Below are 22,454 nucleotides of genomic sequence, written 5' to 3' on the forward strand. Positions count from 1 at the left end.
CGCAGCTGCCATCAGTGCCTGCAGTTCTCTGCTCTGCCTGGGGCCTGGGGACACTTCCTCTGTTGTGTCTCTGACAGGGATCTCTTCAAAGTACAAGGAACTTCAGTGTTTCAATAGAACTGAGTTCTTAAGGGTTCTGTGACATCACAGAGCTGGCTGTGACATCCCAGAGTGGGGTGTGAGGCCATAGAGCAGACTCTGCCATCATAGAGGGTGGCTCTGTGGCATCAGAGAGTGGGTTGTGACATCACCTGGTGGCTGTGTAACATCATAGAGCAGGCTGTGACATGACAGAACAGATTGTGACATCACAGGGTGACTTTGTAACATCACTCTTGTGTGATGTCACAACATTGCTGTATGACATCACAAGGTGACATAAAGCTGGTTCTGTGACATCACAGGGATGGCTGTGTGACATCACAGGGGGCAGTGTGACATCACAGGGGGCAGTGTGACATCACAGGGGCAGTGTGAGGTCCCCTGTTTTGCGGAGAAAAGAAGAAACCACACAACTTTATAAAAGTTGTAAAGCTCGGTATGTTTATTTACGGCGCGGGACACATGCGGAGAAAACTCTCCTCAAAAAGGCATGCGTACCTCTGAGAACTTCAGATCTCCTTTTATCCCCCTCCCAAATACATATGCATACAGTTTCACAATAGTTCATACATATTCATTTTTATGGGTTTCGTGTTTTCGTGTTTTTACCACTAGTTCCTTTTTATCAGAAAGAATTCTGAGGTCAGGCTGACTTGCCCTTACAGCAGTCCCTGTCTCTCTCTATCATCTTCTGTCTCCTCCCCTTTATCTCTGTCCTTCGCTGAAGTAACTTCACTGAGCTTAGGCCTTGCAGCCTGGCTAAATAACTACGATTTCTAACCAGAGACTCAACTCAAAAATGTACATTTCACCTAAATTAAAATGGATTTCTATCCTGGAAAATTTTCACTTTGCTTCATTCCCCCCTTTCCTAAAAGGAAGAAGTAAATTCTTTTACTTCGTACAAATTCCTATGACAAGAAGTGTACTTTAGTGCTTTACCATGTACGTTTGATAATGGATAATCCTGAACTTATTCTAACTAATATTAACAAAACTACAGTAGGATGACACAACTTATTAAGGATTATATTTGTAGTTGGTGACCACCTTAAGACCACATCCCACCAGTGAGGATCTGCATTTCGTTCTCTTCTTTGCAGAATTCTAGTTATTTCTTTTGTATCATGTTGGACAGTAATTAAGGTTTTCTTTCCACTTTCTTGGATTTCTTTCAAGATTTCCAGTAGGTCTTGGTGCTTAATTAATTGTTTTACTAATGTAAGGTCCATCCCAATAGAGGTAGGTGATAATCGGAGTTACATTGTGTAGTTGGTTTTAACTGGTGGGATGTCACTGGGGCTGAGTACAAAAAATCACACCCGATAATCTTAACAAAATTACAAATACAGAAATTAGAATGATTTCTACTAGACAGAATAACATCATTGCTATCAATTTTTACAGCAGCACAGGCAGTTCTCAGGCATACACACCCTTTTCCAATATACACGAGCACAGTTTTCTGGTCAGTGACTGGATGAATTTCAAAGTGACAAATACTCTGTTCAGTGTCCAAACACACATCCTGAGCATTAATAGTATTGCTTTCACAAATGAATTCCATCTGTTCTCTAGTAATGCAGGATTCTAAGTTTACTGTCTGCCACTTTTCATTCATCTTTCGTGCCCACACTCTATGCTCTAAAGGGTAGAGTATTGTTTATTCATGGTTTAATCTTAGTGCAATGATGGGATGGATAACATAAACAGTGGCATTACATATGGTAAGCACAAAGGTAGTGGCCACATTAGAAACAGGATCATAGATGAAGTTCACCATAGCCCACCAGGATTGAAACTTCCTTTCAAAATCAATTGCATTATCCCAAACAATTCTCCGAATTTCAGCTGGAAAATTACCTTCACCCCCTTCCCGTATGATCAGAGCTGCTGTTGCCTGCATCCATAACTGTGCTTGTAGACAACTGAAAGCTAAAGACACATTATCTTGAACTGTACTAAGTGCTTCTACTATTAACTTGTGGTCTTGGTCCCCGGCCTTTTCATACTTCCTTACTTTGGCAGTACTTTTGAAATCTGCCACTGGCTAGTTCCTAATGCCAGTAGAGATGACTGTAAAAGCTGCTTCAATTTTGTTAGGCTACCTGCTGCAGTGGCCAGTTTATTCATCAGTATTTCTGAATCAATTCCATTTAAAACTCCTAATCCTGTCTCAAATATGCCAGTTAGAGCCTTTCTTACTCTGGTCCTGAGATATGCCTTTTTTTGTAACCACGTCATCCAGCCCTCAAAGGATGTTTTTAGGAAGGAGGAGCAGGCTGGTTGGATTTTTGAGACGTTAATTTGCATTATCAATTCCACACGTTTGAGAGACCATTCTGGATTGAATAATAGCTGTTGTTCACTCACATTCTTTACTACATAGGGGCCTGTTTCATACACTTTAGGTTCAAGTTTGGGTAGAGTCTGAACTAGTATGGGTTGTATAAGGCCCTGCTGTTGTAAAAAGTGCAGTGTCTGCTTTGAATTTAAATGGAAGTCTGATAGCAACTCGAGCTCAAAGGCAGGTCACTTCTACAGGCTGTATCAAGGTGAAATTACACCAACAGTCTGATTCACTTAGGCTATCACAGACTTCCTGGTGTTCATATACACCAGGGGAGGTTGAGACAATAATTACATCTGGTCTCTCATAAGCCGTCCTATTGATGACCTGGCACTCTACTTTGATTTCTTCTCCTCTGATTCCTTGAAGTGTCCACAGTTCCCGTTCCTGCCATTCTTGCTCCTCATATACCTGATTCTCGTGGATTACTACATTAGATACGTTTAAATATTTTATCTCAGAAGGTTCTCCCATGGATCCAGTATACTGATTAAATGCCAGGGACCAAGGCCATTCACCATTGCTTTGAATAGAGGTACTCTCAAGTTCTGAAATTTCAGTTACAATTACATACAAAGCAATTCTGTAAACTAAAGTATGAACTACTCCCGACCGCAATGTACTCATTTTGCCCGAGTAAGTTTTAGTTTCAGTCCATTCTCTTCTGGTATCGCTCTCCAAGGGACTTCTAGGGCTTTCTTCACCCAAGAGTGATGGATCCAGGCCTTCTGCTCCTTGATTTTGATTGCAGTGAAGGTGGTGAGAAGTACTTGCAGTGGTCTCTCCCACTGTGGTTCCGAAGTCTTCTCTGTAAGAGACTTAACATTTACATCATCCCCAAGCTATCTAACTCCCTGCTCCGAGTTTGCAGCCACATGTTTCTCAATTACTCTGAGCTGTTTGCTTAAAGCCACCATGTAGGTGGACATTCTGGACATTCCCTTTGTATTCTATATGGTCTTCTATAAGGCATTTCAAAAGGATTCAGCATTCCTTTAGCTCAAGGTTTAGTTTGAATTTGCAATAGTGCTAGTGGAAGAGCTTGGGGCTAGGGTAGATTAACTTCTTGCCCCAGTGTTACAATCTGCTGCTTAATCAAATTATTTGTTCTCTCTACCTGGCTACTTGATTGGGGCAGTATGGAGTGTGAAGTTCTTAATCTATGCCCAGATGGCCACTAATCTGTTGCACTGCTTTGGAAATGAAATATGATTTTTATCTGAGGATATCGTGGCTGGAACTCTGAAGTGTGTATTATTTCTTGTAAAAATAATCTGGTCACCTGTTGAGCTTTGACAGTTCTGGTGGGGAATGTTTCTGGCCCCACAAAATGTATCTATCAATACCAGTAAATACTGATACCCCCCCTTTCCTTGGGAGTTCTGAAAAGTTGATTTGCCACTGCTGTACAGGCCCATGGCCTCTCCCAGTCTGACCGAGTTTTGGCCGGGGGGTATTTTGGGGTTAGTCTGGAGGCAAGGATCACATTGTGAGCTCACCTGAGTGATAGTGGCATATAAATTCCTGACAACGATACAACGATTATTTCAATCAGATGTGTGTTCTAGAAAGCCTGTGGAAATTACTACTTCAAAGTCAACACTTCATTTCAATGCACTCTGTATCACTCGCAGCCTTGGTCATTTTGAGAAAGGAGCCACACTCTATAAAAGGCTTTTAAGTAGTTAGGCCCTAGTGTGTTTTCTAGTGCCCTTCCTTCACTAGTAACCATGAAAATGGGAAGGGATTACTAGCTCTCTTTCAATGGTAGCCCACCACTTGCAGTTGTACGTCCCTTTTGATTAGTATTATTGTATTATGGCTTACCGTCGAGGAAAATCTGTACCTCACCCTTTGCTGCTTTCTTTGCCTCTCCATCCGCCAGCTCATTTCTTTCCTCCAATTTTAAGCTCACTCTCTGGTGTGCCTTAATATGCTTTTCCAGGTAGCTGAACTGCTTTCAACAGCTGGATTGCCTCTTCTTTCCCTGTGAGGTCAGCAGTCCCCTCTCCTTCCAGATGGCTCCATGTGCATGTATGACTCCAAATGCATACCTTGAGTCTGTGTAGATGGTTATTCTCCTCCCTTTTGCCCCTTCGAGAACACGGGTCAGGGCAATTATCTCAGCCTTCTGCGCAGAGGTACCTGTTGGTAAGGGTCCAGACTCGATTACCTCTCTGTAGGTGGTCACTGCATACCCAGCATGTCGCTTCCCATTGGCAACGTAACTGCTCCCGTCAGTGAACCAGGTCTCTGCATCGTCCAGAGGAGTGTCCTTTGAGTCTGGGCGGCTGGAGTAGGTAGCTTCAATGGTCTCTAGGCAATCATGGTGTACTGTTTCTCCTTGATTTCTGCCGAGAAAAGAAGCTGGGTTGACAATATTAGTCACCACTATCTCTACATCATCTTGCTCTACCATGATGGCCTGGTATTTCAGAAACCTCTGTGGTGAAAGCCAGTGGCCACCCTTTACTTCCAGTACTGCGGACACTGTGTGGGACACTAGCACAGTCATTTTTGTCCCAGGGTAAACTTGCGTGCCTCTTGAATATTCAGCACAACTGCTGCTACAGCTCTGAGGCAACCTGGCCAGCCCTTGGCTGTTGCATCTAGTTGCTTAGAAAAGTAAGGAAGTACCCTCTGGTATGGACCCAAGTCCTGAGCCAATATTCCCAGGGCAATTCCTTGCGTGGAAAAATAGAAAGAGTGCTTTACTTACATCTGGAAGTCTCAAAGCTGGAGCCGACATGAGGGCACTCTCTAGCTGGTGAAAGGCCCGTGTGGCATCTCTTGTCCACTGGAGATCTTTGTTTCCATTGGCAATAAGAGCATAGAGGGGTCTGACGAGCAGTCCATAATTATAAACCCACAGCTGGCACTACCCTGCCATGCCTAAGAAGGTTCGGAGTTCCTTTGTTGTCTGGGGTTTCAGGGTTTGGCATATGGCTTCCCTGCCTTAAAGCCTGCTGCTCAGCACTCAGTTCTTACCCCCAGGTAGATTACCTTCTGTTTCACTACCTGTGCCTTTTTCTTTGAGACTCTGCGTCCTTGGAGTCCTAGGAAATTCAAAAGGCTTACCGTCCAGGCTTCTCTCGCTTCCCTCCTCCAAGTGGCTACTAGAAGATCATCCACGTACTGCAACAGCCTCCTTTCCTCTTGTGGAGCTTCCCGGGACTCTGGGTCTTTGCAAGCTGTTCTCCAATCGGAGTGGGGAATTTTGAAGCCTTCAGGCACATGGACTATGTGAGCCTGAGTTTGAATGCAAAAATTTTCTGGCTGGCTTCGTGGATAGGGAGGCAAAAGAAGGCATCTCTTAGGCCTAAAACAGTGAACCAGGTTAGCTCAGGTGTTAGACAAGTTGGTAAAGTATATGGATTTGCTACCACAGGGTACAAATTCTGTGTTATCTTATTAGTCCTTAATCCAGTACTATCAATTATTGGGCTGATTCCTTCCTTATCTTCCTTTTGAGGGTGCTACTCAACTCTCACTGGTTGTGTTCTTTCCTTAACCTTGATTACCATGGGGGAGCATCTTTCACTCTCCCTGGTACAGCGGAGGCCCATACCCTTGAAAACACTTATTTACTTATTCTAATATCTCCTTACTAATATCTTTAATTTCAGTGTCTGTTAATGTTAAGCCTAACCTCTTTCTATCATTTGCCTCCAGAGTAACCTTTCTCATTTGAGAATGTTTAGCAAATTGAGCGAATTGTACAAAAGCTTTTAGGTACACATAGTGCACATGTTACTTTAAAGGTTTGCAAAAGTATGCCTTCTCAGACTGGCCAGTTGTTCATTCCCCACACTACAACATAAACATTCTCCACAGGTACTAAGGCTTTATTTAAAACTGAATATATGGCTCTTGTGTCGACTAAAATTCTTCCCTTTTGGGGAGGTCATCTTTACCCTTCTTCCCTTACCTTGGGAGGAGCCTTTAGCAAATCATATGTACTCATTTTGCGAACTGTGATTGCTTTGCATTTCAGCATGATAATCTTTGTTTGACTTCATACATTGCTATCTTATGCTGTATGCTGAACAACACATTTGATTTGCTTTCTCTTTGCCTTGTTTTCCTTTTCAAGGGCCAAGACCCGAGGGCGGTCTGATCTCACAGTCTCTTTGCCATTCTGGGTGATTTCTTAAAACAAAAAGACATTTCAGCATACAAAAACTCTATCCCATTTATCTTCCTATTATAAAACAGTACTAACAGCAATGAAGTATTATAAATCTTTTTATTTTCTGAGCTACTCTTACTGGCAACCTCCTCCCAGTGAGCCCCTCCTAAAAGGGGCTTATTTAGGAACCTGTTTGCTCTGGTCAGTTCTCATTATTTATTTCTCCTTGCCCTATCTCGCTTCCACTCAAACCTCTTTTCACAGACCTTCACAGTAGTTTCTCAGTTTTCCTCCTACACACACAGCTCCAGGTGGCAGGTATCAGATGTGATTCCCACACACAAGCTCTAAGACCTTAGGTTCTGAATCCGCTTGACCAGAAACCTCTAATTTACACTCGGGGCATGTGCCCTGACACTTATTAGAACAGTAAAACAGCAATACCAGCATTTCTCATAAACACCGCACTGCAATAATACCTGCACATCCAGCTTTTGCCCACAGGCCATTCCCGTGTTCCCTGGGGAGACGGGGCAGCCAGAGCTGTCCCTGTGCCCAGGGGACAGCCACTGTCACCTCACACAGCATGCTAATCAAAAACGTGACGTTGACACTATCTTCTGATCAAACAAAATATCAGTCTTTTCTAGTTCTCTTCTTGCACAATCTAATTAAGCACTGTGTCTACTTACACTTGTTTTACTGCTTTGCAAAAAGGCTGTGCTAGTCACAGCCGAAACTCTGATATGCCCACAGACACGGACACACGCACCCGCACCCCCCCTTTATCTCAAATTCACTAGAGCCAAGGCTTGAATTGCTGTGAGGGGGAGAATTCTTGGAATTCCTTTAACTCGCTTTATCGTAGTTAAGCATAAATCACCAAACTATAGTTCTCCTGTGTAAGATGCTACTCTTGTTGCAACAAGATCTTAAAATCTCCACAAACACTACTATGCAATCTGAGAATCAAATTACCACAATGCAGCAGAAGAAAATCACCACACAAAATTACTGGGAAAGGGCATATTTCTCAAAGTGCTCACTTTTCTCAACACAACACAGCATACCATAATTCGGCATTTACTCACATCAATTTTTCCCGGACACAATCAAAATAACAGCACACAGTGTAGAGATCAAGTCCAAACATCCAAGGCAAAGGAACTCTCTGAGCTCATACTCACGGTTAAAATGTACCAAATCTAAAATGTACACAAATCACTACATTTAAACACGATAAATACCATCACTGACATTCCTCCACTCACTTCTCCGCAGGGCACTTCTCTCCCTGCCCCGGCAGCCTGCTGCAGCCGGCGCCTCAGGCCTCACTCGGCTGCTTCAAACACGGGTAGTACTCACCCCCTCCATACTGTAGGGCACTGTAGATTTATTCTCGTTTGTATACAATACACTTATACACTTGCACGATTACAAACACAGTGCACTGACCACACAATGCATTGACCATACAGCAACACAGTGTCCAGACATCACACACACACACAAACAAAACACACACGGGCTCAGCAGTTCTGCTCCATCAGAACAATGAATCCCCAATACACACATACACGGGTTCACCCGGCTCACCCCCAGAGCCTCTAGCGGTTGCGCTCTATCAGAACGATGAACCCCGTCTCTAATACAGCTGCTCCACCAGCTATACCCAGACGTCTCTGGGTGGTTTACTCCCTTGCTCTCCTTTCTCTCCCCCGGGAGCCCCCCAGTACATACCATATCTTCATCCGCAGGCCAGCAGATCCTTGTCTGTCCTCTCAGGTGGCAAGTTGAGACGAGCGGAGCCCCACCAGGAAAAAAATCCTAGGGCGCGCCTTGGAGGTCCGTCTATCCCCCCTGCCCCTGCGGGGACAGAGAACTCCTGGCTGGCTCGCCATAATATTTTGCGGAGAAAAGAAGAAACCTCACAACTTTGTAAAAGTTGTAATGCCCGGTATGCTTTTATTACGAGGCGCGCTGGCCTCCCCAAAAAGGCAAGCATACCCCTGAAGATTTTAGGTCTCCTTTTATCCCCCTTCCAAATGCATATGCATACAGTTTTACAATAGGTTCATACATATTCATTCCACGTGACATTTAGCACCAGTTCTTCTTTATCAAAGGAATTCCTAGGTCGGGGGAAAATTGACCTCGTGGTCTTTTCTGTTTTTATTTCTCTGTCTCCTTGTTGTCTCTGGAATGCGGCTTTTCCTTCAGCTTTGGCCTTAAAGACTTTTCACCTTTCTTAGACACTTCACCTAATTCAGAAAGGATCTTTACTCTGTCTCACCGGGGCTGGGGGTCCCTGTGCACAGGGGCTCCCACTGACACCACTCCTGCCACTGGGCACTGCTGCTCTTCCTGGCCTGCACCACAGCGCTGTCCCCAAGAGCTCAGCTCTCACCAGCTCTCACACAGGGGGCTCTCACAGCAAAGGCCCCTGCAGCCATGCCACCAAAGCAGGCAGCAAACCTTCAGCCACCCTTCCTGCTGCAGCCACAGGGACTCCTGGGCCCAGAGCCGCGAGCAGGCCACAGCCATGCAAAATCCACCTGCCCGCTCTCGGCAACTGGGTCACCTGCATATGGCCTACTGCAGGGGCTGATCTTTAAGCCTTGCAGCCTCCAAAGGCCCTGGGCTCTGCTTCCCAGCCTGCTCTGCACTGCCCTGAGCCCGCATTGTTCCAGAGACAAAAGCCAAGCCAGGGCATCCTCACCCTGCCCGCATTCCTGCTGCTGCCATTGGCCACTGGCCCTTGGGTCCCACTCGAGTGACAGCTGCAGGGACATGACAGCCTGTGCTGGGCAGGGGGCATGGGGTTTTGGGCCCTGGGGCGGCTGTTGCTGCTGCTGCTGCTGCTGCTGCTGGGGGCCATGGGCCCAACAGGGCCCCGAGCTCAGCCCCTGCCTGGCCAGCTGCCCCCAAAGCCCCACACTCCCTGAGCATCCCCATCACACCTGCCAGGGGGAAATCCCACGGGATTCAGGAAAGAAATTCCCCATAGTGACTAAACCAAGGGGTCCAAGGGGAAAGTCAGCACCAGCTGATGTTTACAGCACCTTGACAATGGTGGCTGCAGGGCAGGAGAGATCTCCAGGGCCTCTGGCAGTGCCTCCTCTGCACGTGAGCCTGTGCGGCTGCTCCCAGTGGGACACAGCACTGGGCTCAGGCCAGCCCTCAGCCCCTCACAGCTGATCCCAAGGAGCAGGCTAAGAAAGCATTTCCAGACCAGTTCCTGCAGATATTTCAAAGGACTACATGTCATTCTAGGAAGCCACCTTGCACATTTACTTTTGGTGTCGTGGCATGAGAAGCCATGAAGGTGCCTCTGAATGTGCACTCAGGGCACTTTCACTGCCATCCCAAAGGGAACACCAAGGACAGGTCTCTGCTTTCAGCACTGCTGAGCTCCTCACTACAATGATAGATAGGAGGACACAAGGTTGTGGAGGCCCAGGGGCCTATTACAGGAATTATAATATCGCACGATAAAAATGACAAATTAAAGTAAAGTGAGGCAGCCCTCTGAATACAATGTTTTATCAGTTTTACCAAGGCTTACTGATTGCAGCGTTTGCACCCTGAAGCAGCAACAGGGCCGGCTCAGCTGGTGAAGCCCAGGGGATATTTAGAAATATCTGCATCCAGCACCACCAGACCAGTGAATGGATGGACAGCCACCTGCACTGCAGGACCCTTGGGTGATATTTTAGCCCTGTGTGTGGGCCACCCTTTACATCAGGGGCAGCTCTGGGTAACAAATTATCCAAAGTTGAGAGGGACATATATGTTGGAGTTAGGGAGGTTCTCCTTTCAGAGTGGAAGACTTTTACTAAGGGAAGTTTGAAGTCATTTGTTCATTGGCTTTTTAAGGAGCTCCAAGATATTTCTATTGATTCAATTCGTCATGTAGCATTTTGGGACTCAGTTCGGGAAAGACTCTTGCTTTTGAAAACTCAGGGAGGGATAAGAGTCGCAAAATTTTACTTAATTTTTGATATGATTTATACAGTTTTCTCAAGGGTTCAATGTTCTAATACTCAAATCATATTTTGAGTTCTGCCCCCGGCATTCCTGAACCCACTGATACCAAGATAAGGGTGAGAGACAGGAACTGCTGTAAAGCACAGACAAGCCACCTGCTGTCTGACATCTTCCCTCCTTCTCTACCCCCTGCCCAGGTCACACAGGCCTGGATTCTACCCTAACCCATTCTCCAGTACCTCTCCTCACTGGATCCCCCTCAGATAGCTCACAAAATGGAGTCCCACCTCTGGAAGGGGGTCGTCAAGGTCAAACTCCCTCCCACCCCCAGCTCTCTCATCTGGTCTTCCCTGGGTTGGGTCCCACCCCTGCGTCAGGAACCACCACTGCATTGGGATCCAGCGCTTCCTTGCCTACTCCCGCTGCCTTACCCCCTCCAACTCAGCCCCTTGTGGGTCCCACACTGTCAGAGCCGGAAGTGTGAGGGGCGGTAACGGGAAGGCCGCCATCTTGGCTGCCAAAGGCCCACAACACCGGGCCTGGCCAGTCACCCCAAGGCCCCGCTCCTCTGCCAAAGACCAAGTTCCCTCTTCTGGAGAGGAGAGGGAAGGTTCATCTGACGTCCAGCATGAGGCTGAGGATTCTTGGCAGAGGATGCGGAAGCTGGCGGCTGAAGAGGGGGACTGGGAATTGGTAGCTAAAATACAAGCAACACCGGTGCAGTACCAGAGTGGGGCTAACCCCCGATGGGAAGCTGTCACACACGGGGAGATGAAAGACCTTTGTAAAGCAGCGAAAGACCATGTGAGGGGGTCACCATATTTTAATAATTTGTTAAATGCCACCTTCACTGCACATGTTAAGGTGCTTCACGATCCATTCTATACACATCCTACTTTCTCCCACTGAAATTATTCTGTGGGAAGAAATGGGGAAAAAACTAATAAAACAATATTAAAGGACAATACTGGAGAAGACAGGTGGGCCCACCTAACTCAAGTCCATCTAGCCAGTGAGGAAGATTTCACTAAACCTCATTCAATAGACTTTCCCTGAGCTCTGTTAGAAGAGATAAAAGTGCTGCAAAGACAGCTCTCAAGCAGGCACTCAATGGAACAACACCTACTCTAGATTTCATAGACATTCTGCAGGGACCTGGGCAATCCTTTCTAAAATGTATTGACCACCTTCCACAAGCAATAGAGAAACAAGTTGAATATCCAAAAGCCAGGAAGGTACTCCTTACTAAACTTGCTGAAACAAATGCTAAGAACAACTGCAAAGACGTTTTCCCTTCGCTACCCCTTAACCCAAAGGCTACCACTGCACAAATGGTCGAGGCATGCACACTTAGTGCATCCTTACACTGTGATGCCAGCCTAGCTAAGGCTACCAGTCAGGGTGTAGTAGAGGTGCTAGTAGCCTCCCAAGTTATTCCCTGACATACACATGAAAAAGGACCTGGCTTTAAATGTAGGGAGATGGGGCATTTTCAACAGAATTTTAAAAATAAAGGCTATTACCAGGGACCTCGTAGGTTTCACAACCACTGTCCTCACTGCCCCCCTCGTCCACACACTTTCCAAAACCGGTGGCCTGTGGGAAACCCCACACAGACACAGAAAGGCCCTGCGTGATGACACCAAACGCGAGGCCATTCCGCCCCACTCTCCCCAACATAGAGGAGAGCCAGCACAGAGACCTTCTCAATTCAATTCAATTCAATACTTTTTTGATGCCCACATGCATCCAAATTACACCCCCGGGTTTGCCTTTTCCGCCCCTAAACTGACAAACACCTTTACAGAGGTACCAGTGGACTGCATTGCCTCAAAGCAAGAAGAGGAGCTCAACTATTTGTCAATGGCTTTGAGCCCAAAACCTCTCGCCCAGACAGAAAAGACATCCTAATGCTATCATTTTTCATTACATGGATGATACAGTCATTTGTGCAGAAGGCCAAATCATTTTGGATGTTGCAGTACAAGATGTCATCACTGTGGTGCAACAGAAAGGTTTTGAGATTGCAGCAGATAAAGTTCAAAAGACAGCCGCTTGGAAGTACCTCGGGCTAAAGAGCACAGAGAGAACCTTCACACCACAAACACTGCACATCAAGGACAATCCAAAGACTCTGCAAGAACTCCAAATGCTCTGTGGAACCACCAGTGGGGTACATTCACTGCTGGGAATCACCACAGAAGATCTCGTGCCACTGTTCCTGTTCCTTAAAGGCAGAGAAGGACTCACTTCCCGTGATCACTGACACCGGAGGCCGAAGCAGCCGTAAAAAAGGTCTCCTGGGTGATTCAAACTAAACAGGCACACAGATACCACCCTAATTTTCCTTTCTCCCTGGCAATGCTTGGTGTAAGTCCAATATTCCATAAAATATTTTTTCGGGGGCACTCAACTATCTCAGGTCCCCACATAGAAAGTGAATACATTTTCAGAGCACAACAACCTATTAAAATGATAACAACCCAAGAGAAAGTTATTACACAACTAATCAGGAAAGCTACAGAACATCTGTGCTCCCTTGCAGGAAGAGACCTTCTGAATATATAATTACTTGTCACTCCAGAGCACCTCAATTGCCTACTTCAAACATCTGAAACACTGCAATACACCTTAGACAGTCTTTTTACAGGCAAATATCGGCTGCCTCTTCTACCACCAAAACATTCCTGTGCTGTTCAGGATGTTCAAAATTACTCCAGACCCAGCAAGATCCATTCCAGCCACCTGCCCAAATTGTCAGGAACATGCCCTTGCTTCTGTCAGAGCAGGAGTCAATCCAAGAGGACTAGAGAGTCTCCACATCTGGCAATCAGACACCACACACTAAGCCCATTTGGGCAGATTAAAATACATCCACGTCTCAATCGACGCCTTTACCAGTGTGGTTTTTGGCTCTGTCCACGCTGGAGAAAAATCAGAAGATGCTATAAAACATTACTTTTTAGTTTTTTCCACCTTAGCAATTCCACAGGAAATTAAAACTGATAATGCTCTTGCTTATACCTCACACTGATTCCAACAAGTTTCTGACCACTGGGGTATAAAACATGTCACAGGCATACCACACTCCACCACAGGACAGTCCATAGCTGAGAGGGCCAACTGAGCCATCAAAAGGATCCTTCATCAACTGAGAGGGGTAATCCAGATATTATCTTCCATTGAGAGACTTGCCAAGGCCTTTTATGTACTGAACTTTTTGAACAATTCATTTATGGAGACAACTCCCACAGTCATCAGGCATTTTACTAATTCAACTGCAGCCCAATTAAAAGAACAGCCACCTGTGTTGACCAAAGAACCTGAATCTAAACAATTTATGGGCACCTTCCCATTAATTACTTGGGAAAGAGAGGATGCCCATGTCTCTAGAGCAACACTCCTAAGATCGATCCCAGAAAAATACATAAAAACTCTTTCTGGGAACGGTGAGGCAAACACCAGAGCCACCATCAATAGAACAGAATGGAAGCCTAAGGGAGAGAGCAGCAGCCTGGGAAAGAAGAAGAAGAACAGAAGATCTCCTAAGCAGCGTTGACCACACACACCAAGACCAAGATAGCTAAGACAACAGTAACCAGGATACATGAATTAACATTTATAAAAGCTTTATTTTAGCATTGATATATGATTCTTTTAATAAGCTTAGTTCACACCCTTGGCTTACAGAAGAGAAAGTTTAGTGGGACCTGAACTTATGTTTCATCTTCTAGTCACTTTATCTGTTTACTTTTAGGACACCCAAGCCTCCAGATAATAAATCAGCTAAAGTCAGAGGATGCTGCCATTGGTTGCTACTGAACAGGAAACTGGATGCTCCTCACTGAGCCACATGCCTTCAGATGGGCGCTTCCACAGACAAGCCACAATTTCTTGTCCGTGGCCATGCCTGTCAGGCATTTGAAGGCATGTGTTTTTTCAACCTACTGTCACATAGGGAGTCAGTATATCAGGTCATCCAGCTGCTAAAATCAAGGAAAGAAGATCCAGATGGAAGGCAACAACGATTGGTTCACTGGACTTTCCAAACACTGGGGGATAAAAGGCTGACTTTCATGTTTAGTTAAGACTGTTTTGTGGACTTGTTTATTGTATTCATTGTGTTGGTTATTTTATCCATTATGCTTAATGCCTGCAAAACTCTATGGCTGAAGCCTTCTTTATAGGCAACAAAAAGGGGAAAATCTGGGGGCCGAGGGGCCGACCATTGAAGCTGTAATACCTCTGGGCAAAGTGACCAAGGTAAAAGAGAGACATCACCCTGAATTCAATGGTCTCGTCCATGGGCATTTGCAGGCTCATGGTGATGCAGCCCATTTTGTTGGTATCACCCAGTTCAACTACTGTATTTTTTTTATATGTACTCACTCAAGAACGTTCTCCCCTCTCTTATACCATTTTGGACCTGGCTTGCTGCAATGCTACCCCGATTTCCCCCCCCCCGCATTTTTCCGCTGCGTGCGCAACCCCATTTTGTCTCCCTTCCTGGACCCTTTTCAGTGTAATCCACTGAAGTGTTTGCAGTTCCACACAAAGATCCCTCTCTCAGCTCGTTCACCAGCAGTTTAAGCATGCTCCCAGCTCTGGGAGTGCAGGTCGCTCAAAGAGGCTGCCTGTGGGCAGGCTGAAATACAGGAAGTGAGTACACAAAGGGAACCTGGCCTCTAATAAAAGCCATGAATCCCACGGCACACCCAACACAAAGCCTTGCATGTCACTTCTTTATCCTTCTTCTCTCAGTCCTCATGCCACTTTCCCCACTTATTCTGACTGCCTTCTTGGCTTCTCTCTCTCCTCTCTGCAGGTTCAGCTACACGTGTGACCCTGCAGGAACAGCCTGACCCAGGGAAGTGGGAGAGGACTTATGGTCAGGAACTGTAGTGACAGGACGCGGAGGAATGCGATCAAACTGCAAGAGGTGGAAGAGATTTGATGATGGGAAGAAGTTCTTTACTCTCAGGGTGCTTGTCCCTGACACAGGGACCAGTGCAGAGAGGCTGTGGATGCCCCATCCCCAGCAACATCCAAGGCCAGGTGGGACAGGGGCCGCAGCAACCTGCTGTGCTGGGAGCTTGCTCAGCTTGGAACCACATCATCTTCAGGGTCCCTTCCAAGCCAAACCATTCAAGGATTTGATCATTCTGCCATCCACATCTCCCACTGCGCAGCGGCCCTGAAACTTCAGTGACATCACAGCTCCCAGAGGGTTCCAGGTGGAATGTCCAGGACCTGGAAACGAGCACAGCAGACACTTCACCGGCCGCCAAGGGTCAGTTGATGCTCAGTCTGCGCTCTGACCCTGAGTGCTGAGGTGCTGCTGCTGCCTGGGCTTTTCCCGCTGCTGGCTCTGGAGTGCCAATCCCAGCATGATGTGCTCTGCTGTGCCAATGGAGGTACAGTGCCATGCCAGGCAGGGGGCACCCAGCTTGGTCAGGCTGCAGCCATGTGGGAATGCATGGTGTGGGACAGGAAGCCCACTGGGAGATTGTGCTGCCCCTTGCAGACTGACAGAGACACTGTGGAGGCGATGGATGAGGACGAGGGGCTGAATGGGGAAGAGATGATGGAGGTGGACTCCTCCTCTACTTCCATGTCCTCCCCTGTTGAGGACATGGAAGTAGAGGTGGAAGACAACACTGAAGAGATGGAAGTGGATGAGGAGGATGAGGAGGAGCCCATGGTCCTTGGATGAAGATGCAGCCCCACAGGTAAGACAGGCAGATGCTTCCCACGCCCTGCCCACACACACACTGGGTCCCCTGATGCCAGGCTGGGGCGGGGCTGGATGGCCCCGCTCAGGGACACGGTGCCCGCAGGGGGCCTGGATTGTGCTGCCACAAGCACCAGCCCCGGCCTGCCCTGCGCTTGCCTGGGGCCACGCCAGCCCTGCCAGCCCCGGCCCAGCCCCTGGGGCCCAGCTCCCAGCCCTGCTGGGCCCAGTGCTGCCAGCTGAGTCCAGCTCTGCTGCTTCCTTTCTTCCAGGGATCATGAACATGATGGCATAGATAGGATGCATTTGTCAATACGTTTGAAGTTTAGAAGTTCCTTGTAAATATGTTCACTCCGTTTGAAGTTTCCTGTAAATACATTTTGGAGATTGTTAGCCCCTCGCATCCCATGTAAATATGTTCTGTACATTGTTGTTGTTGTTGTTATAACAATTGTTATAATGACACATGTTCTGTAAATCCTAGATTTGCTGCTCTACGGCAAATAAATACTGTTTCTTTTTAAAACCTGACTTCTCTTGGCCATTCCTTTGGGCACAGGCAGCCTTTGCACACTTGTGGGTTCCACTTCCTCCACGTTCCTGGGGCTGGAGGTCCCTGCAGGTGCTGGCACGGCCACCCCGGGACTGGGGGTCCCTGTGCACAGGAGCTCCCACTGACACCACTCCTGGCACTGGGCACTGCTGCTCTTCCTGGCCTGTGACACAGCGCTGTCCCCAAGAGCTCAGCTCTCACCAGCTCTCACACAGGGGGCTCTCCCAGCACTGGCCCCGGCAGCCAGGCCACCAAAGCAGCCAGCAAACCTTCAGCCACCATTCCTGCTGCAGCCACAGGCACTCCTGGGCCCAGAGCTGCCAGCAGGCCACAGCCATGCAAAATCCACCTGCACGCTCTCAAGGCCACCACAGCCTTGGCAACTGGGCCACCTCCATCTGGGCTGCTGCAGGGGCTGATCTTTAAGGCTTGGTGTCTCCAAAGGCCCTGGGCTCTGCTTCCCAACCTGCTCTGCACTGCCCTGAGCCCGCATTGTTCCAGAGACAAAAGCCAAGCCAGGGCATCCTCACCCTGCCCGCATTCCTGCTGCTGGCAGCAGACACTGGGCCCTGGGCCCCACTCGGGTGACAGCTGCAGGGACAGGGCAGCCTGTGCTGGGCAGGGGGCACGGGGCTTTGGGCCCTGGGGCTGCTGCTGCTGCTGCTGGGGGCCATGGGCCCAACAGGGCCCCAAGCTCAGCCCCTGCCCGGGCACCTGCCTCCAAAGCCCCACACTCCCTGAGCATCCCCATCACACCTGCCAGGGGGAAATCCCACGGGCTTCAGGAAAGAAATTCCCCATAATGGCTAGACCAAGGGGTCCAAGGGGAAAGTCAGCACCAGCTGATGTTTACAGCACCTTGACAAAGGTGGCTGCAGGGCAGGAGAGATCTCCAGGGCCTCTGGCAGTGCCTGCTCTGCACGTGAGCCTGTGCGGCTGCTCCCAGTGGGACACAGCACTGGGCTCACGACAGCCCTCAGCCCCTCACAGCTGATCCCAAGGAGCAGGCTCAGAAAGCAGTTTCAGACCACTTCCTGCAGATATTTCAAAGGACTAAATGTCATTCCAAAACCCAAACTGCCGATTTATTTTTGGTGTTGTGGCATGAGAAGCCATGAAGGTGCCTCTGAATGTGCACTCACGGCAGTTCCACTGCCATCCCAAAGGGATCACAAAGGACAGGCCTCAGCTTTCAGCGCTGCTGAGCTCCTCACCCAGCCATGAAGTCTGAGGCTGAGGCAATGTTTCACAGGCCGGGGGACCTACCACTGGAAGAGTAATACCTGATGACAATGATATGGAACTAAAGTAAGGTGAATAACCCCTCTGAATACAATGATCTTGCACATTGTCTTTTGTGGGATCATGCAGATTCAGCACATTTTCTTGGTATCATGAACTTCCTCCTTTCCTTATATATACTCCCCTAGGATCCTCTCTCCTCTCTTAACACCTTTTAGTCCTGAATTACTGCGTACAAGGTCCTTTTTTCCCAAATGGAAATCCTTCTGTGCCCACCCCCACTTTGTCTCCCTCCAGGGACCCTCTCCAGTGCAATCCACAGTATTTGCAGTTCCACACATAGATCCCTCTCTTGCCTCATCCATCATGCATTCCAGCAAGTCTGCTCCTAGATCTGGGAGTGCAGGTCTCTCACAGTGTCTGGCTGTGGACATGCCACAAGGGCTGCCCAAACAGGGACCTTCTTTGAGAATTCGTGAGAGAAGCTCCAGTGAGAATCCGGCTCTTCCACCATCACGGGACAGAAGACGCCTCGGGTCAGCCAGCGCCCTGGAGTGGGACCTGAGTTTTATCAGGGCTTGTTGAAGGCAGCGTTGGCACTCTCCAGCAGCAAGAGGGCCGGCTCAGCTGGTGAAGTCCAGGGGATATTTTGAAACATCTGCATCCAGAGTAACCAGAGCAGTGAGCTGGGGGACAGCTGCCTGCAGTGCAGGATCCTTGGGAGATATTTTAGTCCTGTGGGTGGGCCACACTTTACATCAGGGGCAGCTCTGGGTAACAAATTATCCAATCCTTAGAGGGATATATATCTTCCAGTTAGGTAGTCTCTCCTTTCAGAGTGGAAGACTTTTACTAAGGGAAGTTGAAAGTCATTTGTTCATTGGTTTTTTAAGGAGTTCGCAGACATGTCTGTTGATTCAGTCTGTCATGTAGCATTTTGGGACTGAATTAGGGAAAGACTCTATCTTTTGCAAACTCAGGGAGTGATAAGAGTTGCAATATTTTACCCAATTTTTGATATGATTTATAGAGTTTTCTCAAGGGTTCAAAGCTCTAATATTCAACCCAGAGTTTGAGTTCTGCCCCCCACATTCCTGAACACACTGACACCATTAGGATGAGAGACGGAAACTGCTGTAAAGCACAGACAAGCCACCTGCTGTCTGACATCACCCCTCCTTCTCTACCCCCTGCCCAGGTCTGTAGTGATCACACAGGCCTGGATTCTACCCTAACCCATTCTCCAGTACCTCTCCTCACTGGATCCCCCTCAGAGATGGATTCACAAAATGGAGTCCCTCCTCTGGAGGGGGTTGTCAATGTCAAACTCCCTCCCACCCCCAGCTCTCTCATCGGGTCTCAGCTCTGTGTTGGATCCCACCCCTGCGTCAGGTACCACCACTGCATTGGGATCCAGCGCTTCCTTGCTTACTCCGGCTGCCCTACCCCCTCCAACTCAGCCCCTTGCGGAAGCTGGAAGTGGGAGGGGTGGTAACCGGAAGGCCGCCATCTTGGCTACCAAAGGCCCACAACACCGGGCCTGGCCAGTCACCCCAAGGCCCCGCTCCTCTGCCAAAGAACAAGTTCCCTCTTCTGGAGAGGAGAGGAAGGTTCACCCGACCTTCAGCATAAGCCTGAGGATTCTTGGCAGAGGATGCGGAAGCTGGCGGCAGAAGAGGGGGATTGGGAATTGGTAGCTAAAATACAAGCAGCATCGGCGCAGTACCAGAGTGGGGCTAACCCCGATGGGAAACATTCACACACGGAAGATGAAAGATCTTTATAAAGCAGCAAAAGACCATGGGAGGGGGTCATCATATTTTAATAATTTGTTAAATGCCACCTTCACTGCACATGTTATGGTGCCTGACGATCTGCTCCATTTTATGCACATACTACGTTCTCCCACTGAAATTGCTCTGTGGGAAGGAATGGAGAAAAATCTAATAAAACAATTATTAAAAGACTATACTAGGGAAGACAGGTGGGCACACCTAACATTTGTCCATCTAGGGAGGAAGATTTCACTAAACCTCATTCAATAGACCTTCCCTGAGCTCTGTTAGAAGAGATAAAAGTGCTGCAAAGACAGCTCTCAAGCAGACACCCAATGGAGAAACACCTACTCTAGATTTCACAGACATTCTCCAGGGACCTGTGGAATGCTTTCTAAAATCATTGACCACTTTAAAAAAGCAATAGAGAAGAAGGGAGAACATCCAAAAGCCAGGAAGGTACTAACTAAACTTGCTGAAACAAATGCTAAGAACAACTGTAAAGACATTTTTCCTTCGCTACCAGTCAACACAAAGCCTACCATTGCACAAATGGTCGAGGCATGCACCATTAGGGCATCCCTACACTGTCACGCCAGCCAAGCTATGGCTACCAGTAAGGGTGTAGTAGAGGTGCTAGTAGCCTCCCAAGGTATTCCCTGACATAGACATGAAAAGGGACCTGGCTTTAAGTGTAGGGAGATGGGGCATTTTCAACACAATTGTAAAAATACAGACTATCACCAGGGACCTTCTAGGTGTCACAGCCACTGTCCTCACTGCCCCCCTCGACCACATGCTTTCCAACACCAGCAAAGCTGCTGGCCTGTGGGAAACCCCACACAGACACAGAAAGGCCCCGCACGATGACACCAAACACGAGGCCGTTCCGCCCTACTCTCCCCAACACCGTGGAGAACCAGCACAGCGTCCTTCTCAGATCCAGCGGGACAGCTCGATCACTGCAGATAACTCGACAGAAGACAGCTCTGCCCTGGAACCTAAAGGCAGCTGCTAAGCGCCTTTTCTATTTCAGTCCATGATACTTATGTTTACCATATTCCCACAGCAAATACAGGCCTGAAGAACAGGCCAGAGACATTTTGATTTTAACCAACACCAGGGAAGGGATGGAGACACTCACTCTACTACCTGAGGTAGTCACCTTGACATCTTTGCAGGAGATAACTGTCCAGGCTCTATGCTTAGACTCTCCCCTTTTTATTCCAAAAGGAACAGTAATAGCCAGAGCCAACCTCCTAGTTTACATGATCACCACACCAGTTGATCCAGTGGTGATGTGGGCACAGATTGCGGGCCCAAACAGACCCATTCTAAAGTGTGCTTTGTCAGGAAAAGGGAGAAGGCGATGTATTTCAGGACTATTAGATACAAGAGCTGATGTCACCATAATTTCCCTCTCTGACTGGTTAAAAGAATGGCCCCTGGTTCCAGCTGCTGGGGTAATTATTAGCTACCAGGGGAGCCACTACCAGCTTCTGGAGTCACAGTAACATCTGCAGGGAAGGTCCTGAGGGCACTGTTGCTACAGAAAGATCATTCATCACCCAGGCACCAATAACAATTTGAGGAAAAGACCTCTTGTCCCAAAGGGGGACAGGGCCAGAGATCCTATCAACACCTCAGGATTTCTAGATGGGGCCAAAGGGCAGCGTGCCGCACTTCAGTCAACCTGGAAGAGCAATGACCCCATATGGGTGGATCAGTGGCCCCTCTCAGGCAGAAAGTTATAGGCCCTGAAGGCCCTTGTGCAGGAGCAGCTGTCTGTGGGCCACATTGTACCATCTACTAGCCCTTGCAATGCGCCTGTCATTATCATATGAAAGCCTGGCAAAGACAAGAGGCGGCTCCTGCAGGACCTCAGGAAAATCAACGAGGTCATCGAGGACATGGGTGCCCTCCAGTCCAGCCTGCCCTCAGCCTCCATGTTACCTCGAGATTGCCGATGGTGCCGCATGCCGTAGTTGTGGGTAGCAGTTTTTGGAGTCCTCCTATTTTTCGGATATCTTGTTCGACATTTAGGCTGTGATTGATGGAGCCTGAGCATAGGAAGAGCATTGCTTTGAAGATTGCGTGGCTTGAGATGTGAATTAAGGCTGGTTCAGGGAGGTTTAGTCCAATTTTATTGCACAATTATTGGAAGAGGGTTTTTATAGATCTTAATAACTACTTTTTTGATGCCCACATGCATCCAAATGACACCCCCCGGGTATGCCTTTTCCGCCCCTAAACCGACAAACACCTTCACAGAGGTACCAGTGGACTGCATTGCCTCAAAGCAAGAAGAGGAGCTCAACTATTTGTCAATGGCTTTTAGCCCAAATTCTCTCGCCCAGATGGAAAAAACATCCTAATGCTATCATTTTTCATTACATGGACGATACAGTCATTTGTGCAGAAGGTCAAATCATTTTGGACGTTGCAGTACAAGATGTCATCACTGTGGTACAGCAGAAAGGTTTTGAGATTGCAGCAGATAGAGTTCAAAAGACAGCCCCCTGGAAGTTCCTCGGCCTAAAAAGCACAGAGAGAACCATCACACCCCAAACACTGCACATCAAGGA

The sequence above is a fragment of the Melozone crissalis genome, unplaced genomic scaffold, assembly GCF_028551555.1.
Source record: "Melozone crissalis strain CALT ecotype California unplaced genomic scaffold, PUWL_Pcris_2 ptg000046l_1, whole genome shotgun sequence".
NCBI lineage: Eukaryota > Metazoa > Chordata > Aves > Passeriformes > Passerellidae > Melozone > Melozone crissalis.